Raw genomic sequence first — 17,211 nt, 5'->3', positions numbered from 1 at the left:
CAAAGAGAAAATCTTGAAAGAAGCCAGACCCTTACCTATAGAAGAAGAATTACAGAAGACTTCTCATAGGAGGCCACATAAGCACAAGCGTAGAGTGAAATACTTAAAACATATTGTAAAAAGCCACTCAGTTAGAATTCTATATCTAGTGAAATTATCCTCCAAAAGTGGAGGAAATATAAAGACTTTCTCAGACAAGCAAAAATGGGGAAAATTCATCACCAGCTGACCTGCCATGCAAGAAATGCTAAAAAAAAGTTCTTCAGGCAGAAGAAAATGATACATGTCAGAGACACAGACCTACAAAAACAAAGAGCAAGTGTCAGAGAAAGAATAAAGGTAAAATAAAATCTTTTCTTTTTCTTATTCTTAATGATCTAAAAGAAAGGAATAGACCCTTCTGAACAATGTTTATTTGACATAAACAAATATTTTTAAAGAGACTAGCATGTAAGTGCCTAATACAGAGCTCTGGAATCGCCTTTGGCAATCTAGTAGCTCAACGATTGGCAAACTAGGGCCTGTGGGACAAATCTAACTGTTGACAGTTTTTGGACAGTCTGTGTGCTGAGAATGATTTTTATAGTTTTAGATGTTGAAAAAGTTGAAAGAAGACTATTTTAGGACACATGAAAATTGTATGAAATTAGAATTTGTGTCCATAAAGTTTTATAAGTAAAGTCCCAGTTGTTTACTTATTGTCTATGACCGCTTTTGCACTACATGGCAGAGCTGAGGAGTTGCAACTGAGACTGTATGGCCCACAAAGCTCAAAATACTTAGTATTTAGTCGTTTGCATAAAAAAATTCCCTGCCCCTTGAACAAGCCCAAGCACTTTGTTTTTCAGAGGACGACACTAAGGCCTGGGGGGGGGGGGGGCAAGTTGTATTCCAGCACCACCCTGCTGATTAGTAATAGAGACAGCATTAGAAGTCGGGTCTTGAGATCCCAGATGCCTCTCCTCACATGAGAGGACTTACATCTTGTAAGCATGGACTCTAAGATTATAGTTTCTAATACTACTGACGGTGGGGACTGCAGAAGTAACACCTTATTATTCTCTTATTTTGCAAGAAAGACTGTATGACTACTCGAGAAGCAGTAGGAGTGACAGAGTAGCTTTGCCAATTTTATACACAAGAAGGGAATGATTAAGAGATTAAGAGGATGACATGTTCCCAAGGGACCCAAGAAGAAGAGCACTCCTATTGGTTTGTTGGGTTTTTTTAAAGAATGTCAGTTTTTTTCCTTAGGATTTGATTGTTTTCCTTTTTTTTTCTTTGAAAAGAACAGGTAAAATCAGTATGTTTATACCCTAAAACTAGGCATTTAAATGTAATATAAGGTGCATCTCTTCTATGACTTCATAATACATATGCTTGGAGCAGCAATAGTAAGCTTTTCCTCCTCTTAAGATAGCCAAATTTAACAACAACAAAAAAAGATCTATTCATAAAGCTCACCAGCCAGAAGCAATATAGGTCAAAGAAACTGAATAGGTTCCTGAAGATTTATTTTACAGTTTTACTCATAACCTGTAGATGGAAGACAAAAATAGTACAATTAGAATGCACCACTTCCTACAATGAGGATCCACCTTGTAACAGACCAAACCTCAAGAACAACTAGAAAATCTGGATTAAATATACAAAAATGAGCTACCAAGGCAATGAGGACATATGGGACCAAGATCCAAGAGAAATGAGAAGTACAGAGACAAGCCTGACATCCCATGTAACTATCGCTTTAAGGCATTTAGTCAAATTCGACATCTATTCGTGAAAATACTCTTAACAAACTTTGAATGTAAGGGAACTTGCTTAATCTGATGAAGGGTATTTGCAAAACACTTACAGCAACCATAATGCCTAATAGTCAAGCTTTGAAATCCTTCCCACTGAGTTGAGAAATGAGACAAGGATGCCCACTATCACCACTCCCAGTCACCATTATATTAGAGGTCTTAGCCAACGCAACAAGTAAGAAAAAGAAATAAAAGTCACAATCATTAGAAAAGAAAAAGTAAAAATGGTTTTACAGATAATTTATTTCTGTACATGGAAAATCCATAATAATCTACAGAGAATTATTAGAATTAATAAATGAATTTAGCAAAGTCATTGGATACAAGGTTAATATATAAAACTCAACTGTATTTCTATATATCACCAACAATCAGAAAATGTCTTTTAAAGATACAATTTATAACAGCATCAAATAACTTCAAATACTAGGAATACATATTTTAAAAAATATGCAATATCTTTACAACATGGAAGGATACAAAAACACTAACAGAAATGATCTAATAAATGGAGGGATAGAGATTCAATGCAATCCCAATTAAAATCCCATCAAAAGATGATTTTAAAATTTGTGCAGTAATGCAAACGGCTAAGAATAACCAAGGGATCTTTAAGTAAGAACAAAGCTTGAGGACATACAATAACTGGATATCGACTTACTTTAAAGCTCAAGTAATTAAGACAGTGTGGTATCAGTATTAGGACAGACAAATCAGATGACGGAACAGACTAGAAAGCACAGAGACGGACCCGCATAAATATGATCATCTGATTGATAACAAAGGTGACATTTCAGAACAGTGGAAGAGAGTTTTCAATATGTGGTTCTGGGTTAATTGGATATCCATAAGGAAAACAAAATAAATAGGACTTCTTTCTCACACCATCGACAAAAATCAACCCCAGGTGGATTTTTGACCTAAAGATAAAAGGCAAAACAATAAAGCTTTTATAAATTAAAATAGAGTAGCTTCATGATCTTAGAATAGGCAAAAATTTCTTATGCAGGCATAGAAAATAATAAACATAAAGAGACTGATAAACTGCATTATCTTAAAAGTAAGATCTAGTCATCAAAAGAGAATGAAAAGCAAGCCACACAGATGAGAAAAAAATATTTTAAATACATATGACTTGTAAAAGTATTTGTATTAGAAATTTATTTTTAAAGACTCCTAAAACTTTGTAAGAAAAAGATAGACAATCCAAAAGAAAAATAATCAATAAACTTGAACAGGCACTACAAAATATGAGTAAAAGTGGCAAAAAAAAAAAAAAAGTGAGAGACAACACTATATTAAAAAGGCACAACATCATGAGTCACCAGAGAAATGCAAATTGAAACCTTAATGAGATACCTCTACACACCCACCAGAATGGCTACAATTCAAAAGTTTGACAACCCAAGTATTGCCAAGGATATAGAGACACTGAAACACTCATAAAATGATGACAGGAGTATTAATTGGTACAACCACTTAGGAAAACTCTTCGTAAGAACCTCAACATATGCATGCTCCGTGACCCAGCAATATAGTCTTAGGTGTGTACCAAACAGAACTGCATTTGTATGTGCAACATAAAATACATACAAAAATATTCATAGCAGCACTATTCATAACATCCCTACACTGGAAATGTTTCAAATATCCATCAACAGAAAATGAATAGTTTGTAAAATATCACCAAGTAGAATGCTACACAGCAGTAAAAACGAATAAACTACTGCTACACCTCAAACATGGATGAATGTCTGAAACAGTGTTGTGCATAAGAAGCCAGAAAAAAAGAGTACATACATATATGTATAAGTCCACATATATTTCATATTTCTCAAAAATGAGAAAGCTAAGGTGTTAGAAATCAGGTTAGTGGTTGCCACTGGGTAGAGTGGATTGCATACTTACTGGGAGGGCAAACGAGGTGGTTTCTAGAGTGATGGTAATATTCTGTTTCTTCAACTGGAAGAGATAACACAGATGTGTTTACTATTTAAAAATTCATCCAGCAATGATTTGTGTACTTTTCTGTAAACACGTTATGCTTCAATGGAAGTATATGTTTAAAAAAGAATAGTGCAGATAAATTCAGATCTGGGAGAAGGACACAGCATTTCCACTTCTCAAGACAGCAGGTGAGCTGTCTCGTATACAGTGATGCAAAAAGTGATTAAGTGACACCACAGCAGGGTTATGGTGGCAGGAATGGTGAAGGAACCAGAGACGTGTCTGTCACTACTACCTGGACTGGCCTCTATGTTTGTGCAGTGGGCATCAACAAGAAGCAATAATCACTGCACGAGAAAACGAGTATGGAAGTAAAATGATATGCAAATACATACAATTAAAGGAACGCTTCAGCATATCTTCCCTGGGTTGGAAAGTCTTCCAACTCATAAAATATTTCAGAACTCCCACAGTGGCTAAAATACTCTACAGTTGTTCTTAATAACTTTCTACTGCCCAGCAAATGAAATTCAAAGGCCTGCAGCCAATTCAGAAGATTGAGGAGATTACTGTTTCAGGTTGCCTCGTGCATCTTCCTATCAAATTTGCTGTTTCTGGTAAGGAAGGTTGGGCCTGTGAACAGTCCTGACTACATCATGCCTTATCACTAGACACAAAGACTGGACCAACAGAGACATATGACTAATCAGGACCAAAGTCCTTCCCTGAGACTGAGATAAGGAAACTGGGAGAAAGAAGATCCCTTCCCTGGGAGGTGACTGTGTTGAAAGGATGCAAGGGTAGGAATATTAGTGATCATCTTCTTTTTCTCTAATATCACAGAAGGAGGAAGTTAAGAAGATAAAGTGTCAAGTGTGAGTGCTGACAATATCAATCACTTAAGCTCCTGGATCCTACCATACCTGAATTTTCAGATATATGGCCAGATAAACTTATATTCATTTAGATTTTGCATGAGTTCAGTTGGGGTGATTTGGCTTGCATCCAAGAAAACCCCAAATCCCCATCATTATCATCACCATTGCCATAAATATGTGACATTCAAGCCCCTCCATAAACTGGGCCCAACTTCATTTCTATCTTACCAATCACTCTTTGTCTTCATATATCCAACAACACAGCCAGTCTCAACCACAGAAAACTTTCCCCAACCAAGAATCCCCAATAGGCAAAGGTCAACTTAAAACAGTCCAAACACATTTTTGATAGACAACTAGTCATTCCCATTAAGAATTAAAAAATATAAAACACTGGGGATTAGAAACATAATTTTTTAAGGTGGGAGAGGGAAGTCATGGCAAACAGGGGAAGTGATTTGTCCAAAGAAGCTTTCCAAAGCTAAAGGAAGCCAAAAAAATGAAAACCTGTAATTGACAGCATATGCTTTGGCATGACACTGAATACCCTATGCACTGGGGTGAGCTATCTAAGGACTTCCTAATCAGTCATGACAAGTAAATTAAATAAAGTTTATCCCAAGATTTATTACCCACTTTACCCTTGAGCCACAGGGAGACCCAGGAGTCAGTGGTCAACCTCTCCCAGTTTGAAAGGCTTTGAATGTTTGGACAGAGAGCCTGACATGGTGGAGGGAAATGCCCATTAGCATAAGAATTGTGCATTGAGTGTAATAAAGCAAAACCACCTATAAGCATTTCACTGCAGGGGAATGATATCCTGGAAAACAGTAGGAAGTAGCTGGAAATCCATTGTGGCACACACTCTAGTATCAACATCAAGTGAGTAAAATGTCACTCATAATCTACTTCTGTTTTCTCATTTTACTTTCAGTAAACATGACAAATATTTATTAAACAGTTTTGCTTGCAACCTAGATTTCCCCTATCCCTATTTTCACTTAAGTTTTAAGTTCATCAGCATGGACTTCTCCTGCTAGAAAGGTTTTCAAGGACCTGACTCTAAGTAAGACCGTATTAAGTATTCTTTGCACACTCTTTGCTCTTTGCCACCTCTGTCCTTTTCTTTACACTAAAGCACCTCAGGAACACCCTTGCCACCCCTCTCCTCTGGTCCCATCTCTGCAGGCCCTCCAAGATCCCATTCATCTACTCAACCTCTTCCTGAAATCTCTCTGTGGGAAGTAATCGCTCCCCCTTTCTGCTTAGGTGTGCCTTGCTTACCACGTTGTGTTTCTCTATCTTTTTGTCCCACAATATATTAAGTTTCTTGAAAACAGGAGCCATACCTGATTAATCATCACCTGGAAAAGGGTCTTTGACAGTGAGATTTACTGCCTGATACAGACAGGCAGGCCAAGGAGCAGGGAAGAGCAGCAGAGACTGTAGGCCAGCTGTGACCTGGGGTAGGAAACCTCCACCCCCAACCCCATTAAGAGTTGACTAAACCAGAGATTGTTTCCAGGGACACTCTCTCTTTCAGTAACGCTCTCAAGCAATCACACCTTCTCAGCCCTGTTCTGCAACTGGGAAGAATGCAAATCAGTAGTGTTAAGCTACTTTGTCTCATGTCACAGACCCCTGGCCCCAGAAACCAGCAGCCTACCCCCTAAACTACATGCTGTACTGAAAATGAAAGTGCTTTCCCCTAAAAAAAAATCTAAAATATAATCAATACATTTATTTTTTGTGAATGTGTCCTTTCTATTTTGGCCAGCTGCTGAATCAGTCTTTGTATTAGGATGTACATTCAGCAAAATAATATAATGGCACCTTCCGGCTCTGTTTGAATCTGAACACTGTAGCACTTACATAGCAGTTTACAGGAAAAATACATTAGACTCTTTTTAAAGTTGTCTTTTTTCTAGAGAGGTCACAAACAGAAAAAAATGGAATCAGCTCAAACAAGTCTTTCTTGTGGATTGGGCAGTGGAGATCTACATAATATTTTCCTAGTTGGAATTAGTTGTTAGTGATTTTAAAAATGAATTTAAAATACGGCAACAACAGGGTTTTCTGAGCAGCATACACCTTTTGCTTTAACACAGTCCTCACCTATCCCTAATGCCTTTCCAACCCCGAGGGCCAGTGCTAAATGCATTCATCAGCACACAAGTGGTTGTTTTGCTTTTAGAAAAAAGGAAGTGTTTCATACCCATGTCTTTGTCAAAAATGGATCAGAGGGCCCCATGTTTCAAGAAAAATGGGTATGTGTCTTTCTGAGAGTAAAAATTTTCTATATGTTTAACACACAAACAAAGCATATTTTTGATGAAAAATAAAACATAAGTTACCATTGTAAAGAAGCTTCACTTGTTTCTCTCGTCTACTTTACCTAACACGTCCTATTAGGTGTTTGAGTTTGCAACCCATTTTCTAATGCTTCTTCTTTCATTAATTCCACAAATAGTTCTTAAACAATTACTATGAACCCAAATCTGTGACAGATGCTGAAGTTACAACAGAGAATAAAACAAGTCCCTGCTCCTATGGAATGCATAGTCTAGTGGAAGGAGACAGCCAATGTATAAATAAATACATATAATGCGATGTCACGGTGATAAAGCTATGAAGAGAAATAGAGCAGGAGTTTCTGTGTTAGCTAGAACGGTCTGGGATGACTTTGACTATGACGATTTTACAACAGGCACTAAAGGGCTTTCATCTACAAAAAACTTTACAGATGCTGATTGTTATTTTGAAAGATCAGCCCACCACTATACAACAGATCCACAGCTTTGCAGACTGGACACATCTCTGTATAGGCAACCAATTTTTATCAAGCACTTACTATGTGTGTGGCCTTGTGCTGAGGATGGGGACATAATTAGAATCAAAAATAGAACAACAACAACAAAAAAAGACAAGCAGACTACAGCCCAGTGGAGGAGACAAACATTAAAGAAAAATTACAAACTAGGATGAAGGTCTCTCTATATCATGGATCTGAAGTGGGTCTAACCAGGTAAAATCACACAAGCAGTAAGAATGAAGGCTACAACTCTTTGCACCTTGCATCACACTCATACCAAGCCATACCTTCACACCCGCACCAGTCCTTCCTTCCTCCCATCTACTGCCAGCCCATAGCTGTCACTGTGCAAGTCAATAACTCAGCACACACTTACCAAACTCCTCTTATGTGCCAAGCACTGTAAGAAATACCAAAGATACAGAGAAAAAATAAAACATGGGTTTGCTCCAGATGCAGGTCACAACTTGGTACAAGAGATATCAGTGTAGCAACCTCTCCTCTCTTTCATGTCCTTCCTGCTGGTGATTAGTGACCATTAGCCTCAGGAAAATGGAGGCATCTGTGGCTACCATGAAAGAGATCCTCCCCTCTCTGCCTTCTCCCACGTGGATGTCTGGAACCCTTGGCTTTCTACAGGCCTCCTCCAATCCCAACATTAGAACTGTGAAGGGGGATTCTCAAAGGGATTTGGGAGTTCCTCACATGCTAGACTGATGTAGCAAGTCTTCAGGAACGGGGGGAAAAAAAAAGAAGGAACCATTACCCTGAAATATTTATTTCCCAACAGACTCATTATCAAAGTTAGAAAACAGATAGCACGGTGTGACCATTCCATCTGTCAAGTTATTTTGCCTCCTCTGCCCAGTACTCTGCACAGGATCCTGTGTTCTCATAGTCACACACACTCAAGGGGTATATTTATTATTCTTATTTTGCAATGAGGAAATCAAGGTTCTTAAGCACAATGAACAGGGCTTTTAAATGCCTGTTGTGCTACTTTAAGAGCAAAAAATAGGAGTTCTCTGTCTGGGCTCTGGGTAGCCAGGTCTCAGTGAGTTTAACACAGGTGTATTGGGTACTTCCAGTGGGGTGCCACTGCTAGTTCACATTCATGCAGGGGACCCTCATCTCAGAAGGCTTTGCATAATGTATGCTTCCACTTGGGCAAACAAATAGCCTCTTGGGTAGGGCAGATACCAGTACTAGTGAATAAAGGAATTCTAAAAAAAAATAAAATAAAAAAAAATAAATAAATAAAGGAATTCTATCATGCAAAAGTTTAAAGATGGCTTTTCCCTTTGATGATTTTACCAAACTATTTACAGAAGCCAAGACAGCTAGCCTCCACCACAATTCATTTTAATAGCCACAATTAAATGAGCATCTACTTTGTTCATATTCAAATAGTTACACATTTTTTAAAGTTTACATACATAAAAATGAGTATTCTCTGTACTGTATGTTTCCAACACCTAAGTAGAAAGAAAGGATTAATTTTCTATTCAAAACGTAGCTGCACAAGGATGACCAGAAGTTCTCAGTGGGGTATTTCAGCCTGTTGGAATCTCCTAACTATCAAATACACTCACCCAATGGCAGGAGAGGAAAGTGGTGAAGAACAACACCCTTTGGTGTCACGCCGACTCGGGCCTGATCTGATGCTGCCACTTATTAGCTTTGTGGACTTAGGCAGGTTAATTTGTTTCTCTAAGTCAATTTCCTCAGTCATAAAATGGGGACCCATCTCATAGAATGGCCATGGGGCTCTAATGAGCATTCTTTTGCCTTTTTCTTTTCCTTTTCTTTGGAAGGAGAAGATGGCAGGTGTTTGGGCCATTGCTTAGTTTACCTGCTGCTTTGATAATCGGGGTAATTAACAGTGAGTCCCCCCAACTCTTCCTTTTTAGCATATGTGTATGTTGAAGAAAATGACTTTCCTCTTATTAGTCTCAGGGAGGCAACAGCGAAGCAATGGGTAAGCTTCGTGGTTTGTATCATCTCAAGCAGGTACTACTAGTTGTTATTTAATATAATTCATTACGTTTAACATTCATTTTAATTGCCTGGTTGGAAGTATTTTTGCTTCCCTTGCAGTTCGAAGAACAGGGTTTCATGACTTACTATTACTCTTATTTCAGACTTAATGGTTCCAAATTTGGATGATTATTTTCCTTTTTTTTGACTACTTCAGAAAGTCCCCCCTCCCCCAGAGAAAACTGATATTGATTAAACCAATGCTTACTGAACACCTAGTGGCAGGTACTTTGCTGGGCACTGGGTAGAAAGATGCAAAGAAAGGTGAGACAGGGTTTTGCCCCCAAGGAATTTACCCTCTAGTTTTCAGTGTGGTCATCAGACCAGCAGAGTCAGCATCATCTGGGGACTCCTTAGAAAAGTAAATTCTCAGGCTCCACCCCAGACCAACTGAATCAGACACTCTGGGGTGACCCCTTGCTGTCCGTGTTTGAATAAGCCCTCTTCAAACAAAGATTATCCTCATCAAATGTCAAAGCAACAAACATGTCATCAGCTCATTGAGCTAAATCTAAAAGTGTTATTGTCTTTTCAGGAAACAGAGGCCCAAAAGCCAAAGGCCATAGGAGAGGTTGGTGGAGGAATTGCAACCAGGTCTCCCACCCTGAATGGCCAATGTTCTCTCTACTTCTTTTCTGATGCTTTAATCTCTACTTCTGATGGGGAGCCCCAAGTATTACTGGCCCAAAGTGCAAGCATTGCTTTTCAAAGAGCAGAGAAAGGGCTACCTACTCTTTGAAAAGAAGGACCACAAAAATTAAAATCTGATCTATCAATATCATCCAGTACACTAGCAGTAATTTCCCAAACCTTTAATACATATCGAAGTTCTATTTACAATACATTTGAAAATTTTGAATAAAAAAAAAATCTATATATACGTATTTGAAAATTGAGCAGGGAGAGGGTAGAAATACAATGCATAACATAACTAGATAATATCCGGAAGAATATGCAGTTTGAAGAAATGTTAATAGTCGTTCACTCTCTGTGGGGATTACAGATAATCTTTCTTTTTTTTTTTTTTTATATTTTCCTGAATCTTTCCTAATAGCTAAATATTACTTTTTTTTAATCAGGAAAACAGTAACACTATTTTTTGAAATGTTATATCCGTATCACTCAACATGAAGATTTATTTTCTAACTCTATTTCTTTCCAGACAGCAGGATGGTGTGTGTATAGTAATTATTTATATCATGCCATATGTTACAATGAAGATGAAATTTGGCAAATATATTTCTTCCAGCTGGCACTGCAAATGAAGAGGTTAAATGCATTCCTAGGTTCCAAGCACTATGAATTAAGATTGGCTAACTATAAAGCTAAAGGAAAAATTAATCCCAGTATTGAGATATCCGAGAGCATCCCTTTTGAAAAACGTTTGTGACACACAGCTCCTTAGTGACATCTCCCTGATGTTTAACCTCTGGCACAAAACAGAATGTTCACCAGTTCCTGGCAAAGTCTTAGGAGTTCAGAGGATAAAATGCATGGGAGACGATCAGAAATATAAGAAACAGAATGATCCTACTTTCACATAAAATTCTGTCCCTGTGGACAATAGGGCATCCAAAATTACTGGCAAATTTCATTGTCCAAAATACATTTAAATTTTTTTTTCTTTCTCAAGAAATGTTTGCTTACTTAAAAAATATTTACGTTGGCTATCTTATTCCACAAATCAAAAATAAGTAAATAAATAAACAGGCCTCATTTAAAGAGACATTTCTGTCATGTTGTAATGTTTCTACTTGACAGGACAAATTTGTTGCTGCAAAGAAACACTAGCATTGTTTTACTGAAACTCTCAGAATAGTAAACTCAGTGAATCTTAATTGAAATTTCTTAAAGGAAATGGGGAAGTAAAGAACCAATGGAATGAATGTGGAAAAGGGAACAACAGTGGCTATCTCCTTCATCAAAATACTGCACAATAACTGACATTTCTAGAATGTGCAGACTCTTTCAGGAAAGGATGAGTTACTGGGAATAGACTTCCTCTATATAGTTTACAGTACATGAAATCACCATATTTACACCACAATCTAGCTTAATAGTAGTATCAGAGAATTCAGGAAGATTTATCACCTTGGCTTTCCCTGTTCAGCCTGCAAGTCTGGCTTACGAAGGTGCCACTCAACTATGAGTGGTCTCAAATTTCCCTCAGTCCCCTACCTTCTTTCACAGGATAGTCTCACCCATTGCAAAATGAATAAATTAAGAATGAGAATAAAGAATATACAACTCAAAGTTTCCCACCAACAGCCCGGTTCCCATTCTATACAATTAACCACCCTCCTCTGAAAATAAAAGCCTTGTCCATGGCCTATTAAGCTAAACCTAACAGCTCCCTTTCAGTCTAACACGGACGGGACCACACACACAAACTTGTAGCCCGTTCTCGAGCTCCATTCTGAGACTTACATGCCCAGCGTTTATTCTTCCTTCTCTCACCGCCTCTGGATGAGAGGTATTACCTACCTAATCCTGATTATTTTTGCAGTTTTACTTTGGAGGTGCTAAAAGGTATCGATCGGAACCTACCTGCAGATCCAGTTCCTAAGCATTGATAAATGCCGAGGGAACAATTCCAAGCCAACAAGAAGACCCAAAATATCTTCAGTGTGTAGCATAGAAATGCCACTCCTCTCCACGAGAAAGAAAATAACGTTCCTACTCCATCAATTTTTTTTTTTAAAATGAAATACAGCAGCTTTCATTCTGAACAAAATTAGATTTTCTGGGTCACTTTCCCTATCTCACTGGGCCACTTTTACGCAGCCTGACAGTGACTGTAAACACGGTCCCGTCACGCAGGCGGTTTAGATGTCACCCTCTCCTCTCGGAGCGAGTCCCTCCCGTTTCCTTTCCTACTGCAGTTCCCAAACAACACACCTCACCCCCGCCGCCCCTGCCCTCGCACCTCACCGCGGAGACTCGACTTCTTTTCTTCCAAACCACAAATGGGCGAGCTTATTCAGAGAAAAAGTTAATGAATGTCTGCTTTTGCGGTTCAGCTGCCCTCCCTGCGATGACAAAATCTGAAGACTGGAAGTACCTGAAAGCACCTTCCGTCCGCGCTCTCGTCCCGGTCGGTGAGCGCTCCACACCCAGAAACCCGGGAACATGCTTTATATGCAGACCTGCACCCATCCCACACAAGTCCCCACCAGCTTGCCAACCACTTATGTAAGCTCGTGCTGCCACAGTCCCAAACTACAGACACACACACGCCGGCACCTGTCACACATCCGAGATGGACAAGCACCCACACCCAGGAGATGAAATCAACACAAATGAATGGGGGGGGGGGGGGTGCAGTTTAAAACCGTCTTTCCCCCGTTTGTTTCCTGCCCGTTTTTGTCACATCTACAATTACCTTAGCAACCAAAGAATTGCTTTGACTCTCCCTCCGGCTTCTGAATATCTCCTAAAGCCAAGCTGGCGCCAGGGTCATGCTAGAGCTAGAGAAGCCCAGGGAACCGGGGACCGGCAGCCTCTTGGGGGCGGAGGGGAAGTCAAGTCCGTCTCCGCGGCTCTCCAAGGTCTCGCCCCCTCTTGTCGAGTTTCCGCGGTGGCGGGCGCAGAGGCTCAGCAAGCGGAGAGCGAAGCCCCGGGCCCGCGAGGAGGCGCGGCGGGTCGCATGGTGCCGGGGCGCGGGGCGCTCGGGGTGTCTCCAGCGCGCTCCGGGCCGGCCTGACTCTCCGCGCTCCCGGGCGCTCGCCCCTCGCCCGCCTCCGCCGCCCCGGGCTGGCGGGCTGCGCGGAGGTCGGTCCGCCCCCTCGGCGCCCGCCGGCTCCCGCCGCTGTGGGAAGCCGGCCCCGGGCGGAGCTCTCGCCGCCGAGCTGGGCCGAGCGCGAGGAGCTGCCCCAACTCGCGAAGCCGCTCAGCTCCGCGGCCCGCGAGCTGCTACAGCGGCGCCCGCTGCCGGGTACCGAGCGGAGCTGCAGCGCCGCGCCCCGCGCACCTGGCGCCGGCACCTGGGCCCGGGCCCGAGCGGCGCAGGGAGGGGCCGGCGCCGGAGCCCCGGAGCGCAGCCGCAGGGCGCCGCCGCCCGTCTCACCTGTCCCCAGCCGCACGGAAGGTGCAGACCGTGATTTGTCCAGGGAAGAGAAAACCTAGAAATTTTTGGCACTTTAGCAGCCACCGAGAAAACTGCGAGACTGGCTCAGCCAGGCGGAGGAGGCTCCTTTCGTCAATTCTAAGCTGGCCGTGTGCGGAAACTTTAGTGGCGTCAAGGTTATCTTAAGGGCTCCCGGGCGGGGGTGGTGGGCCCGGTAGCTTCTGAATCCCTCACGGACGGGTAGCTGGCGCCCTCTAAATTAAAATGGGCCACCGCGATCGTCAGCGATACTGTTACTAACCTCGTCGTTTTTATTTATTCGACATACACACCGCACCCTGTATTTGGAGTGTTTTATAATCATTCTTCTCTGGAACACTACAGAAGAACTTTCCAGAAAAATTAGCTCTACAGATAGTCTTGGGGGAAGAAGAAAAAAAGTTGAAAACAGAAAATGAGAAAGAGTAACTGAAACTGACGACTTTCTTTTACGTGGGAGTTTTGAATTTTGATGTTTAGTTAAAGATTCAGGAAGCTGCAGGTGGAAATAGGATAAAATTGTTGGTGCTGGATGGTAACCATAGGATTTGGGTGCAATAGCCAGGTTATTGTTAGGTTCGGTGAGAGGGAGAGAGACCTGAGCCAGGCGCTATTTCAGCCAAGAAGCTTTATTCCACCAATGTGGAAGGGAGACTGAGTCAGATCCGTTCCCCTGAACAAAGGAAAGCAGGAGGTTTATAAGACTTTGACGGTTCTGGCAGAGTACTGGGCAATTTCAAAATCAGTGGTATGCAAGTTTATTGGACCACGGCCCATGTGGTCCAATTGTCTTAAGCTGGCCATGAGCCTAATAGTTATCAATATCAAGAATAAATTCTGTGTCACCAGAGGGGGAAAAAAATCTTGAAATAAAATACTTAAATGCCTTAAGGATGGATATCCTGGACTCTTCATCCACATGAGTCCACAGGTTGAAATTAAAGTCTCCTTCCCAACATGCGTCTTTTCCCACCATTTTACATTGATTCATGGATGTATTCATTTTTTTCATCCAATAAACAATAATTAGCACCTGCCGTGTATTAGATCCTCTGCTAGCATTAGAAATAGATAATAAGAGCAGTGCCTGCCCTCAAATATCCCCATTCAATGTGACAGTACACAAGCACATTAGTGCATTAAGATGGGCTGAGTACTGGGAAGAGGTGCCACCAAAACCTGAAGGAAAACCCTGCAACCAAGAGATGCCACACCCAAACCAGTGAGTAAATCGACTATCAGTACATGTCCCAGTAGTTTATTAAAGTTAAAATATAAAATCTTTTCTTCCCCAGGTTCAGCACTTGGCTTAAGTGTGGTTGTGGAGCTGGCTGCAGCTATTTGTACTGCTTACAGAACAGGCTGCTTACTGAGAGAGGCAGGGATTAGGGGCACTTCCTCTTTGGGCAGTCTGCATTTCTGAACCAGCAGCCCCTTAAGGGTCTGGCAGAGCCTAAGGGAACAACCCCGTGCAAGTATGAACAACAGGCTCCAAGCTCATCTGAAGAAAGGCCTCACCATGTACTTCCCTTAAAAAAACACATATACCTGTACATGAAATCAGGTATTTATATATTTATTTGTATTGATATATTTTACGTATTATATGGAATTTCTGATACACGTATATATTATGTATGATTTTTTTATATATAAAATGTCTGATTTCACATATATGTATGTGGTAAAGATGTGTAACTTAATAAACAGTCCACACTTTTCGCTGACATGGCCAAGAAATTGGTTTACATACTGGGGAGTTGAGCAAACAAGTAAATATGAGGGTACTTCAAAAGGTTTATGGGAATTAAAAGTATAAATCTTTCCATGAACTTTTCAAATTATCCCTACAGTAAGGATATTGGGAGCCAGGATTCTCACTGTTGGAGAGGGAATTACAGACACAGAAATGGGAAAGACGCAGTGATATGGCTTGAAATTGGAGATAACTGTGTGAAATGGTTTTTAGTTTAGACAGATGATAGACAGATACACAGATAAACAGAAAAATATAAGTATGTGTGTGTATATGTTGATAAATTTCCTATTTCTTTCCACTGAGAAGGCCTAAAAGCAATGGCACCCAATTACAATGAATACACCTGACACTCAAACCTTCGTTTCTAAATACCATTCTTCACTGAAAGGAACCGTGGCTCCTTGGTATAGTGGATGAAACTAAAATATTTTTTTGTAAGAAAATAAAAAGATACTTAAATAATTATGAACATATGTTAAAAGAATATAGGAGTCAGCTTGAAGGGCTTCCCACTGGCCAAATCTAGGACAATCTAAGGATCAAAATAATTAATGACAGTAACAGATTGCAACCCTTTGAGAAAAATAGGGATCCATGAGCTCATGCTGATGGGAAGAAAAAAGAAAGAGGAGAAAAGGAACTCTAGAATAGAATGCAACATTTAATAAATGAAGAAGGAAAGATAGAATGAGAAAATCACCATTTGGCAACCATCATCATAATAATTGAATCAGGCCAGAATCATCAACGGATGCTAAAATTGGTGGGTAAAAGTTTGATGAGGAATAGGATATCTACATACTCTCAAAGTATGTCTCTAAAAATGTTCATTAATACATTATTAATTATTAATTAATAAGTACAGGATACCTATTAATTAACATTGCAGCTGTAATACCTGAGAGATACCATCTTCATCAACTGGCAAAATTTTACATAAATAAAAACTAGTAATGGCAGCAACTTTGTGCTGCCTCCTGATACAATCTGCTGAGAACGCAGCATCCCTTCTAATGCTTGAGTATGTAACTCATGAGGAAACATCAGACAAATGCAAACTGAGGGAAATTCAAGTAACTGGCCTGCACTCTTTAAAAATGTCAAGACTATGAAAGTAATGACTATTCCAGATTGAAGGATGCTAAAGAGACAAGACAACTAAATGCAGCGGGTGATCTTTGAATGGGATCCAAGACCTATAAATGACATTAATGGCACAATCAGTGGTTTCTGTGGTTTAGATTAATTAAATCGGATCAACATTATTTTCCTGATGTTGAGATTGTGCTCTGATTATATTGAAGGGTGTCTTTGATTTTAGGAAGGACACGCTGAAGTATGAAGGGATAAAGGGGCATAACATTTGCAACTTACTCTCAGATGGTTCAGAAATGTTAACAACTGAATGAAGGGTATAATGAAACTCCTTGAACCATTTTTGAAAGCTTTTTGTCATTTCAAATGATTTCAAAATAAATGGTTAAAAATATGTATATTAAGGTATAATTGTTCTCCTTAACAAAAAAAAAAAAAAGCCTTTACTTTTCAAAAAGTGTTCACCATAGGTTTCCTTTAAGAATCAACTCACTCTTAGCTTTACTGAAAATATGATTTGATCTACTACTTTGTGAATATATACAATAATGTGATTCAGCTCAATATTTCATTCATTCACTCAGCAATTATTTATTAAGTTCATCCTGCATACAAGAATCTTTCCTGAAACTCATCTAAAGTATATAATGAAATACATTTACAGGTAAAATCCTGAATCTTTTGATTACTTCATTATCAAGCAAGGAGGTGCAGGGAAGTATATAATAGAATTGATTGTGGTATAGCTCTCAAACCTGGTGACAAATTGAACA

The 17,211-nt window shown here is 40.0% G+C and overlaps 1 protein-coding gene across 3 annotated transcripts in view; it reads right to left on the bottom strand.

The window, feature by feature from the left end:
* RGS6 (regulator of G protein signaling 6) overlaps positions 1-13,274 on the bottom strand; it is a 534,053-nt gene extending 520,779 nt beyond the window's left edge. For 2 of the 3 annotated variants that reach the window (XM_063091836.1, XM_063091838.1), the window contains exon 1: positions 12,862-13,274. The gene's annotated coding sequence lies outside the window, so the exon portion shown is untranslated. The remainder of the gene's footprint in view (positions 1-12,861) is intronic. The other variant, XM_063091840.1, reaches the window with a different exon arrangement.
* Between the last annotated feature and the right edge of the window lie 3,937 nt (positions 13,275-17,211).

The sequence above is a fragment of the Cynocephalus volans genome, chromosome 3, assembly GCF_027409185.1.
Source record: "Cynocephalus volans isolate mCynVol1 chromosome 3, mCynVol1.pri, whole genome shotgun sequence".
NCBI classification, from domain to species: Eukaryota; Metazoa; Chordata; class Mammalia; order Dermoptera; family Cynocephalidae; genus Cynocephalus; species Cynocephalus volans.
This window is presented reverse-complemented; position numbering and strand designations above follow the sequence as displayed.